General features: G+C 42.9%; 1 pseudogene; it reads left to right on the plus strand.

The window, feature by feature from the left end:
• The first annotated feature begins 229 nt into the window (after positions 1 to 229).
• On the plus strand, positions 230 to 8,955 carry LOC130829726 (calpain small subunit 1-like; annotated as a pseudogene).
• Positions 8,956 to 9,289: the final 334 nt, after the last annotated feature.

Below are 9,289 nucleotides of genomic sequence, written 5' to 3' on the forward strand. Positions count from 1 at the left end.
GACAGCACTGCATTGATTAGGGCCCATGAGGCAGACAGATGGCACATTAAAAAGAGTTTAAGCAAAGGAAGTTGGATGGAGAAACAGGGTGAAGGGGACCATCAAGGGATGTTGACATGCTGGGAGGAGCAACAGCAGAAATCTGTCACCACCCTGGAGTCTGAAAGGACACACGGGGGCAGGGGTGGGGTTGGGTGGGGAGGGCGTTCCCGGAGTCGGGAGCGTTAGAGCCATGGAAGACGATGCAAGTCCTTTTGCCGTTGATGACAGAGCCACTGCTACTGCTGCAATGAAGCCGGAGGGACCAAGAAATGAACAGGTGACTCCTTTCTTTTCCCAGCCTGCAGTCTGCCGGAGGCACCCTCCTTTACTCCAAACTCCTGGGGAGCACTGGGCAAGGGTGCCGTGGCAATGCTGTCAGTAGAAGGCAGCCTCCTCAGCCACAGAGCAGGACACAGAAGACTGGAGAATGAGTTTGGGGATGAAGGGAAGGTCAAAAGAATGTACTTTTTGGCACAGGTACGTAAAAGTGAAATAAGCCTCTCCTTCGTATAAGGTTGCAACCTAAGCTATCTTGGACTGAATCACTTTTGCTCTGCGTACGGTCGCTTGTGGGATTCTTCGGTCCCTCCCCTGACACACACACTCATTCTATTAGCTGTGTAAACGCAGGGTGCATAGGTGTTCCTTGCTGGGAAGGAAGAACATTAAGGAAGCTTCCTGTTGCCAGATATATACAGGAGTTAACTCTGCAGTATGTAAATGTGGTTTCTTGGCCACACACCGCGGCATGTGGGATCTTAGTTCCCCAATCAGGGGTCAAACCCATGCCCCCTGCACTGGGAGCGCCGAGTCTTAACCACCGGACCGCCAGGGAAGTCCTGGAAATGTGGTTTCCAGAGAGGAAACATACTAATTTCCGAAAAGAACTAAATGCCTCCCTTGGTTTGGGGGGCTGGCCAAGAGGATAGAAGGTATCCGGGCTGCTGACAAAGGCTGAGAATAGGGCTTCTTGGAGATTCCAATTGGAGAGCTAATTTCTGCACCATCACTGGTTAAAATGTAGAGGCTATTCCAGATCTAGCCACTCAGAGCCAACAAGGTGCCTGAGGAACAAGGCTGAGTGTGGGAATGTGAATCAGAAAGGGTGTGATCTTGGCACCTAACACAGGTCACTGCTGGGACCTAGACCTGCATGGATATGCCAGCAATCGCAGACAAATACTCACCAAACCGGCATAACCCGTCTTCAACCACTCAGTCAAGTGGCAGCAAGAAATAATAGCGATTGTGAGCCGCTTATGTGATTTCCACTCTAGATCTATATGTCTAACCCAAAAAAAAGTATTTGTTTAATGAATGAATAAATAAAGCAAGCAGACACATGGTTGTGTTGGTATTTAAATCAATTCAAGGAGCTGGCCCTGAATAACTATTTGCCATGCCCTGTGCTGGAGGTTAGCTATATAATGGTGAGTGCACTCCCGCAAACAAGAAATGTACAATCTAGTATAACAGAGTCACTGGTAAGTCAGCAAATACATCACACAACGAAAAGTGTTCAGTAATAGTGAAGGGTCAGAAGAGTGCAGTGGAAAAGGCCTATCCTTAAACTCAGACTGAAGTTCAAATTTATTCTCCAATTTTTATAAGACCTTGAACAAAAGGCTGAACCTCTTAAACCCCAGTCCTTTAATATATAATAAGAATACAAATCCTACCTTAGATCTTATTATGATTAAATAATAACCCTTGGGCATCAAAGTGTTCACAGATGTTCACTAAATGCTGTTTTCTTCCCTTTATATGTTTTGCTGTTGTGTTTATGCTTTTGTTTGTTTGGGACTTAAAATATCTTTGCATACACCTTGTTAAAACATAACAGTGGGCTTCCCTGGTGGCACAGTGGTTGGGAATCTGCCTGGGGACACAGGTTGGAGCCCTGGTCAGGGAAGATCCCACATGCCACGGAGCAACTAAGCCCATGCACCACAACTACTGAGCCTGCTCTCTAGAGCCTGTGAGCTCCAACTACTGAGCCCACATGCCACAACTACTGAAGCCCGTATGCCTAGAGCTCATGCTCTAGAAGAGAAGCCACTGCAATGAGAAGCCCGCGCACCATGACAAAGAGTATCCCCCGCTCACAACTACAGAAAGCCCCCGCACAACAATGAAGACCCAATGCAGCCAAAAGTAAAATAAATAAAATAAATTAATTAATTAACAACAAAAAACAAAAACATAACAATGGACGAGGTGTGGGGACGAGGCAGAATTTAATTACAGAAGCGCTCAGATCTTTTCTGAGAGCTTTCACTAACGGAAGAAGGAAAGGTCTCTGGGAAGTGAGGAGGATACTGTTGGAGAAGAGAGAAGGGTGCAGAAATAGAGGCAGAGAGACGGAGACTGGTTCTCCAGCTCGGGTGGAAGTGCAGAGGAGGCGGAACTGGGATCTGGCTGGTCCGTTTCCCTAAGGTTGATATTGGCCTTCTCACTTGCAAATCACTAGTGAAGTCCACAGAGTTACCAGCCACAGCTAAGACCTGTCCACTCACAGCTCTCACACATTTTCTCCTTCCTTCCAACCAGCTCAAAAGGACCTCGAGGTGACTGACACCATTAGCAACAGCAGGGCAAGGCTAAAACTGCAGGCTTGCCTCTAGCTAACTAAATTTCTTCATAGTGTATTTCTTTGTTTCTTCTTTAATCCATCAGCTCTTTTCCTGCCCCTAGTCCTACCTTAGTTTGAGATCTCTGCTAAATTTCCCCAGGTCAGGGTTTTTAATGTAGTGTTGGGTTATCCCCAATGAGCAGCGAGGGCAAACATCGACTATAAAACAATAAAATGAGAACTGAAAAAAAGAAACCGAAATAAATATCAAAAGCAAATACAGGCAGAAAGGAAGAAGAAAACCGGACTCTATTTACAGATGGCATGAGTACCTGTGCTGAAATACTCATGGGCATCTACATGAAGACTACTAGAGTTAATATGTAAATTTAGCAACGTTGGAGAACACAAAGTTAACCATCCAAAAATTAATTGTATTTTGTATGCTAGCAGTAAACAATTAGAAAATTAAATAATAAAAATTCTACTTGTAAGAGTACCTAAAAACAGAAAATACTTAGGAATATATTTAACGAAAGATGTGAGAACTCGTCATTGAAAATTATAGAACACTGCTCAAAGAAATTAAGGAAAAATCACATACATGGAGAAATAACCCATGTTCACAGGTTTATTGGAAGTTTCCAATTCATAGTACACTGGAATTTGCAGATTAATTAAAAGATTCAATCGTTAAGCTGTCAATTCTATTCAAATTGATTGATGGATTCAAAGCAACCCCACTCAAAATTCCAGCCGGCATGTTCCATGAACCTGATGAGCTCATTCTAAATTTTATTTGCAAATTTGATGGCTCTAGAATAGCCAAATAATTTTGAAAAAGGAGAACAAGATGGAACTTGATAGTGTAAGTAGAACTTATGCTATTTACAAAAGTCAGGATAGTGTAGTACTGGCGTAAAGACAGACATCAGGAACAATGAGACAGAATAGAGTCCGGAAGGAGATCCACACATATATGTCTAATGGTGCTGGAACAACTGGATAGCCGCATGCAAAAAAAAAAAAATGTCAACTCAAACTATACACAAAAATTAACTCAAAATGATCATAGACCTAAATGTAAAGCTAGTACTATAAAATTTCTAGAAGAAAACAATGGAGAAATTCTACTGACCTCGGGCTTTGTGAAGATTTCTTAAATATGATACAAAAACCATGGCCATAAAAGAAAATACTAACAAATTAGACTTTATCAAAATAAAAATTGGGTCTTTAAAAGACATTGTCAAGAAAATGAAAAGATGACCAAGAGAATGTCAAGAAATGTTTGGCTCTTTCTGAAGGCCAGTGGTATGGCTTCTGCGTTAGGGCTTTGGACTCATGAAATTTTGTTAAATAATATCATAATATTTAATTCTTGCCAGTTGCCCTCTGGTCTGAAGTATAATTAGAGGTCTGCAGATGGTCTGGCAAGGTTTCTAGAAGCAGTAGAAACCAGCAGCTGACTGCACCGCTATACGAAATTAAAGACTATTTCAAGATACATACCATATGCACATGTACGAATCCATTAGGGAACATGGTGAGCTTTTTGCATTATATGGGTATTAAATGCTATGGGAAGTAAAGGACAATCAGAGAAACACATTGGAAAGGAAAAGAGAGAAACATGAATCAAAATCTTAACCTAGGATGGTTGCTTCCCAGATTTAGTAGGATATACTCTGGTTAAAAAAACATGCAGAAAACAGATGCAAAACTGAAAACTCCAAGAAGACTGGTCAGGGAGAATGAGTGAAAACAGAAATGCCTCTTTTCTAGAATTCTTAAAATGTATTAGTGTCTTGTTTTAAATTAGCGAGAGATGAAATTAGTCTTCTTATGACAATTCAAAAGTCTTTATTATAATAGCACATCTAGCACTATGATTTTCATTTTAGGTGTGCTATAGACTTGGATATTATTGTAGGAGCAAGAAGTATGATCCTTACACCCACTGAGGAAATTAGTGATACGAAGTTAGACTAGCAGAGAAATGAACGATCAAAGGGAATCTTTGAAAAGATGATGAGATATTGAATGAATTCAAGGAAACCTGTTTACCAGCTGTTTGGCTACAAGTTCATTTAAAAAAATTCAGGGACGAGGCCAGTACTATTTGAGACTCTATGTGTCTTCAGGAGACCAACACTGGGATTAAAACTGAAAATCTTTCATCAGTTTTCTGAATATTGGGACAATATTGTGTTCAGTTATAATCCATATGTTTAGCATTTTTAGGGTCAGATTTCTTCCTGCTTTCATGAGCCACTAAGGAACCTCTTCTTTCAGTTGTGTAAGCCAAGGTGACTCCCTAATGAAGTAGAAGCCTAATTTTTACACATTTTTAATGATCTCTGTCCCCGATCGGAGAAGAATCTTTCTGGTCTGAGTTAGCCTGACACTGATGGCAAGGAAGGGCGGGTCTGCTGTACACCTGCCTGGTCTGCAATTCTAGGTGATGCTGGGGTTTTAGAGGAAGAATGGATCATACTCTGAGCCCCTCTGAGTTCAGAAACAAAACGGTAATAGACACCAGAAGGATCAAGACAGGAACACTGGGAATGGCAAAGAATGGTTCCCCGGCAACGGAACTGTCCGCGGAAGTTTTCCTTTGGCTCAGGTTAGATTTTAAAAGACATTTCTCTAAGCGACAGTGAATATTAAATTAGAGTTCAGAAAGTAAGCTAAATTTTTTAAATACTGTAATCTGAAGCCATCTCTTTTGGGTAGCAAAGTTGAAATCCATATGCTAGCCTGAGGTCTCTGATGTAAACCATTTTAAAGGACCAACATCACACTTTTTAATACTCCCTGTTATTATCAGCTCTATTCAAAAACACGTTTCTCACAGCTTCTTTGCACAGTTACATGTGCAAAAAATATAGACACTTTTTTTTTTAAGTGGGGAGAATTTTTAAGGACCTTGGGCCTCCCTGTTCAGTTATATAATATGTGCGTGGGACAGTATAAGGATGACCCGGCATTCATGCCTCACGCTGAAGAATAAATCCCTTAACATTTATTCCCATCTTTTTTCCTGAATTTTGGTACCTGGCTCTTTTTTGCAGTGACACCTTTTGTCTTTTACCCGAGTTTGCAGTTCTATCCTGCCCCTGTATCCATGTCCAGTATTCACCACAAAGTTGCTGAACAAGTCATTGTTGAACCAACGCATTTTCTACCATATAGCAGAAAAGTAAACACCTACTATGTCTAAGTTATTGGGAAAGCGAAAGATGAAAACCCACTTGCCTCGTAAAAGAATCTTTGCGCAGCAAATTTTTTACTAGATTAATTTTTTTACCTTTAAATTCTTCTTTTTTCAGGAGATAACTGGAGTTTGTTGCTTAATTTTCTTTAGAGTTTTCTCATGCGGCCTTCCCCCAAAGTCCAACACTTGGAGTGCTGCACAGGTGAGCAGACCGGCAGACATGGAAGCGAGGCGGAACACTGAGTCACAGCCATGCTCCTGGTTAACTCGTTCTTGGAAGGAAGGAAGGGCTAGGGAAAACGGAGGAGAAGGTGGGACCTTAGGCGGGGTAGAGGAGAGACAGGGGCCGGTGGTGGGGTGGGTGCAGCTGGGCCAGAGGCAGCTTCGGTGGTGGCGGCGGAACTGCCACGTGCATCCTGCGCGGTGCATCCTGGGCGGGGTTATTAGCGCCATCTGTGAGGCGCCTGCGCAGTACATCCTAGAGCCCCACCTCTCGTACCTATGACTCCGTCATCCAGATGAATGACAGTGAGGAGGTCCGGCAGTTCCGGAGGCTCTTTTCCCAGCAGGCTGCTGACACATGGAAGTCAGTGCCACAGAATTTACGAACATTCTCATCTAAGTCGTGCCCCCGACATCCTGGTCCGAAGACTGATGGTTCTGGCATTGACAGCTGTCGCAGCACGGTGGCCGTGGTGGATAGTGACACGACCAGCAAGCTGGGCTTCGAGGAATTCTAATACTTGCGGAACAACATCAAAATGTGGCAGGAAATGTACAAACAGGTTGACGTTGACCATTTAGGGACCATGGGCAGCGGTGAACTCCCCAGGGACCTCTGAGGCGCTTGAATGAGCATCTTCTACAACGGAATCGTCTGACGCTGCTCAGATAAGGGAGAGAACATGGATGTTGACAGCTTCATCAGCTGTCTGGTCAGATCGGTCAGATTTCCGTGCCTTCAAACCTTCTGACAGAGGTGGCGCTGGACAAATCCAGGTGGACACCCTGGAGCGGCCCCAGACCTGCCCCCTCATCGCCCGCTGGAGGAGTCACCTCGGACTCTTCGGTCTCTCCCAGCTGAGCCTGTCTGCAGTCACACCTTCATGGACCTTTCTGTTCTCCCAGCCTTTGGCACCCAGCTTCTCGGTCAACAGCCAGAGCCCAACATGCTTCAACACACTCTGCCCCGAGGGTCACCCCAGCTCAGCACACCCAATCTCACACCCACTGCATGACCCCTCTCCTGCACCTGTACCATGTCCAACACTTGTGTTGCTTCCACACCCCAAGGGTCCTTCTCTCAGTGCTGGGAGGATCACTCCAGTCCCCACACACCCTGGCACACCCATTCAGCTACCACCCAGGCAGCACAAACTCCAGGCCATAACAGGCCCCTAGTGCCTTGGTCTGTATTCTGGTCCCAGCCTGCCAGGCCCAGGAGGAAATAAAGGTACCCCAGTTGGTGCTCTCTCTTAAAAAAAGAAAAGAAAAAAACCAAGTCCAAGAACTTTTCGCAGTCACTATAAACTCATGCATACCTCAAAGCCTTTGTGAAGAACTAACATACAGCTCAAGATTCTAAGACTGTGCTACCTTGTGCTACAATTCAGATTTACTTAGGTCAGAAAAGTTCCCTGGGTATAGAAAGCCAGTCTTCCCCCCTTTTTATCTCAGGAAGTGATGAAACAGTGTAGAAATTGAGGGATCTATAGCAAATGGGATACTTGATCAGATGCTAAGTACTAAGTACCCAGGATTTTTGTTTTGTTTTTCACTGTTCTATCATATCACCCGAAGAAGGAAGAGGACTTTGAACACTCTTCCTGAGAATAATTAATGATTGATTTGCTATGCTTGGAATGTGTAATGCAGTGAATTCCAGAGGGCATGCCTGGCCTTACCAGTGGGCAGGAGAAAATGTACAAATCTTTCTGAAGAAAATATCTCTGATTGGATATCCTGCAGTGACCATGAAAGTGCTGTTTTGGACTTAAAGCCTGCTCTGCAACTCAACCCCAAGCAGAAATTCTATTTTAATACACAGGCAAAGATACAGACGAAGAAAAAACTACCTTATCAAGCGTGTGTTAATAAAAACTCCACATTGCTTCCTTTGCAGAAGTAGTCTGGGAATAATTCTCATTCTGTCTCTGATGTTCATTAGATTGTCTAACCTTGGATGAATCAATAGCCTGTAAATTAACTCCAAAAGTTGTTTTCAAGATTATATAAATTCAAAGATGTCAGACATTTAGCATCATGTCTAGAATAGCAAAGCTATTCATTAAAAACTAGTTTTCTTTCTCTTCTTTTCTCCATATGTAGCATTTAAAACTTATTTTGTACACCATTTGGAATTTTATGTAAGCTTTGGGAAAAAACACTTTAATATCTGTGCTTTAGGAGCACCGTGAAAGAATTACCCCAGTTACACACCCGATTTACATGGTGAACAAAAGCATATAACATTGTGTGAAAATCAGGGTCAAACCTCTTTTGCAGGTCTTGAGACTAGTTAAGTATTCCCCATACTGAAACACTGCACGTTGGCTTGTTTCACCTGATCAAAGCAATGGGACATTAAAACCAGTGTGCAGGCAGAGTGCTTTAAGAATCTTGGGCAATCTCGGGCATCGAAGGAAAATTATTATGTGTTTTACCTTCCTTCTAATAGCGTACTTAAGAGTAAAAGTACATTTGGATGAATTCCAACTGTGAGAAAGCCCCCTCCTGAAATGAGGATTCTGCCAGCTCTTCTAAGACTGTCATGCATACACTCAGCAGGATGTCGTGCCATGGGCTTGACATGAAAAATTAAAGTGAATAATGGGAAAATGAAGAGAGGTTCTTCAAGTTTGAAAAGTTTTTGTTCTGGGCAAAAAGGAAAGTGATTGTGAACTTTTGAAGTTCTACTCATTCTGGCTAAAGGACAACACATTTAAAGGGCTATATTGGGACCAACGTAGATGTGTCTTTGTTTTGAGTTAGGGTTTAATGCATAAAGGGCTTCAAAAGAACAATACCTAAAACTGTGAGGCGTTCCTCACTCCTTCAGGCAAGAATCCATCTGTGTGTTGGAGTCACTGAAAAGAAAAAGGTTTGAAAAAAGGAAAGGAAAGGAGACGAGAGAAGAGGAAAGGAAAGGAAAGGAGAGGGGAGGGGAGGGAATAGGAGGCAGGGCTTACCCTAGATATGATCGTTAGGGATGACACTCAGCTGTCTCCACAATATTTATTTCCAACCATTTCCTTCATTACTTACAGAACCTATCTTCTACCAGGAAGAGTGGAAACATCTGAATTTGCATACCAGTACTCGGGCATGTGACCCAATTCTGGCCAATGAGTTTGAACAGGAAGTATTCTGGGGGTAGAAATCCCTTGGAAAGATTTTCCTTTCCCTTCAGTTAAAAAGTATAGGGACTCTTAGTAGACAGAGAGAAATCATAAAGCTCA

This window comes from Hippopotamus amphibius, chromosome 10 (genome assembly GCF_030028045.1).
Source record: "Hippopotamus amphibius kiboko isolate mHipAmp2 chromosome 10, mHipAmp2.hap2, whole genome shotgun sequence".
Classification (NCBI taxonomy): domain Eukaryota; kingdom Metazoa; phylum Chordata; class Mammalia; order Artiodactyla; family Hippopotamidae; genus Hippopotamus; species Hippopotamus amphibius.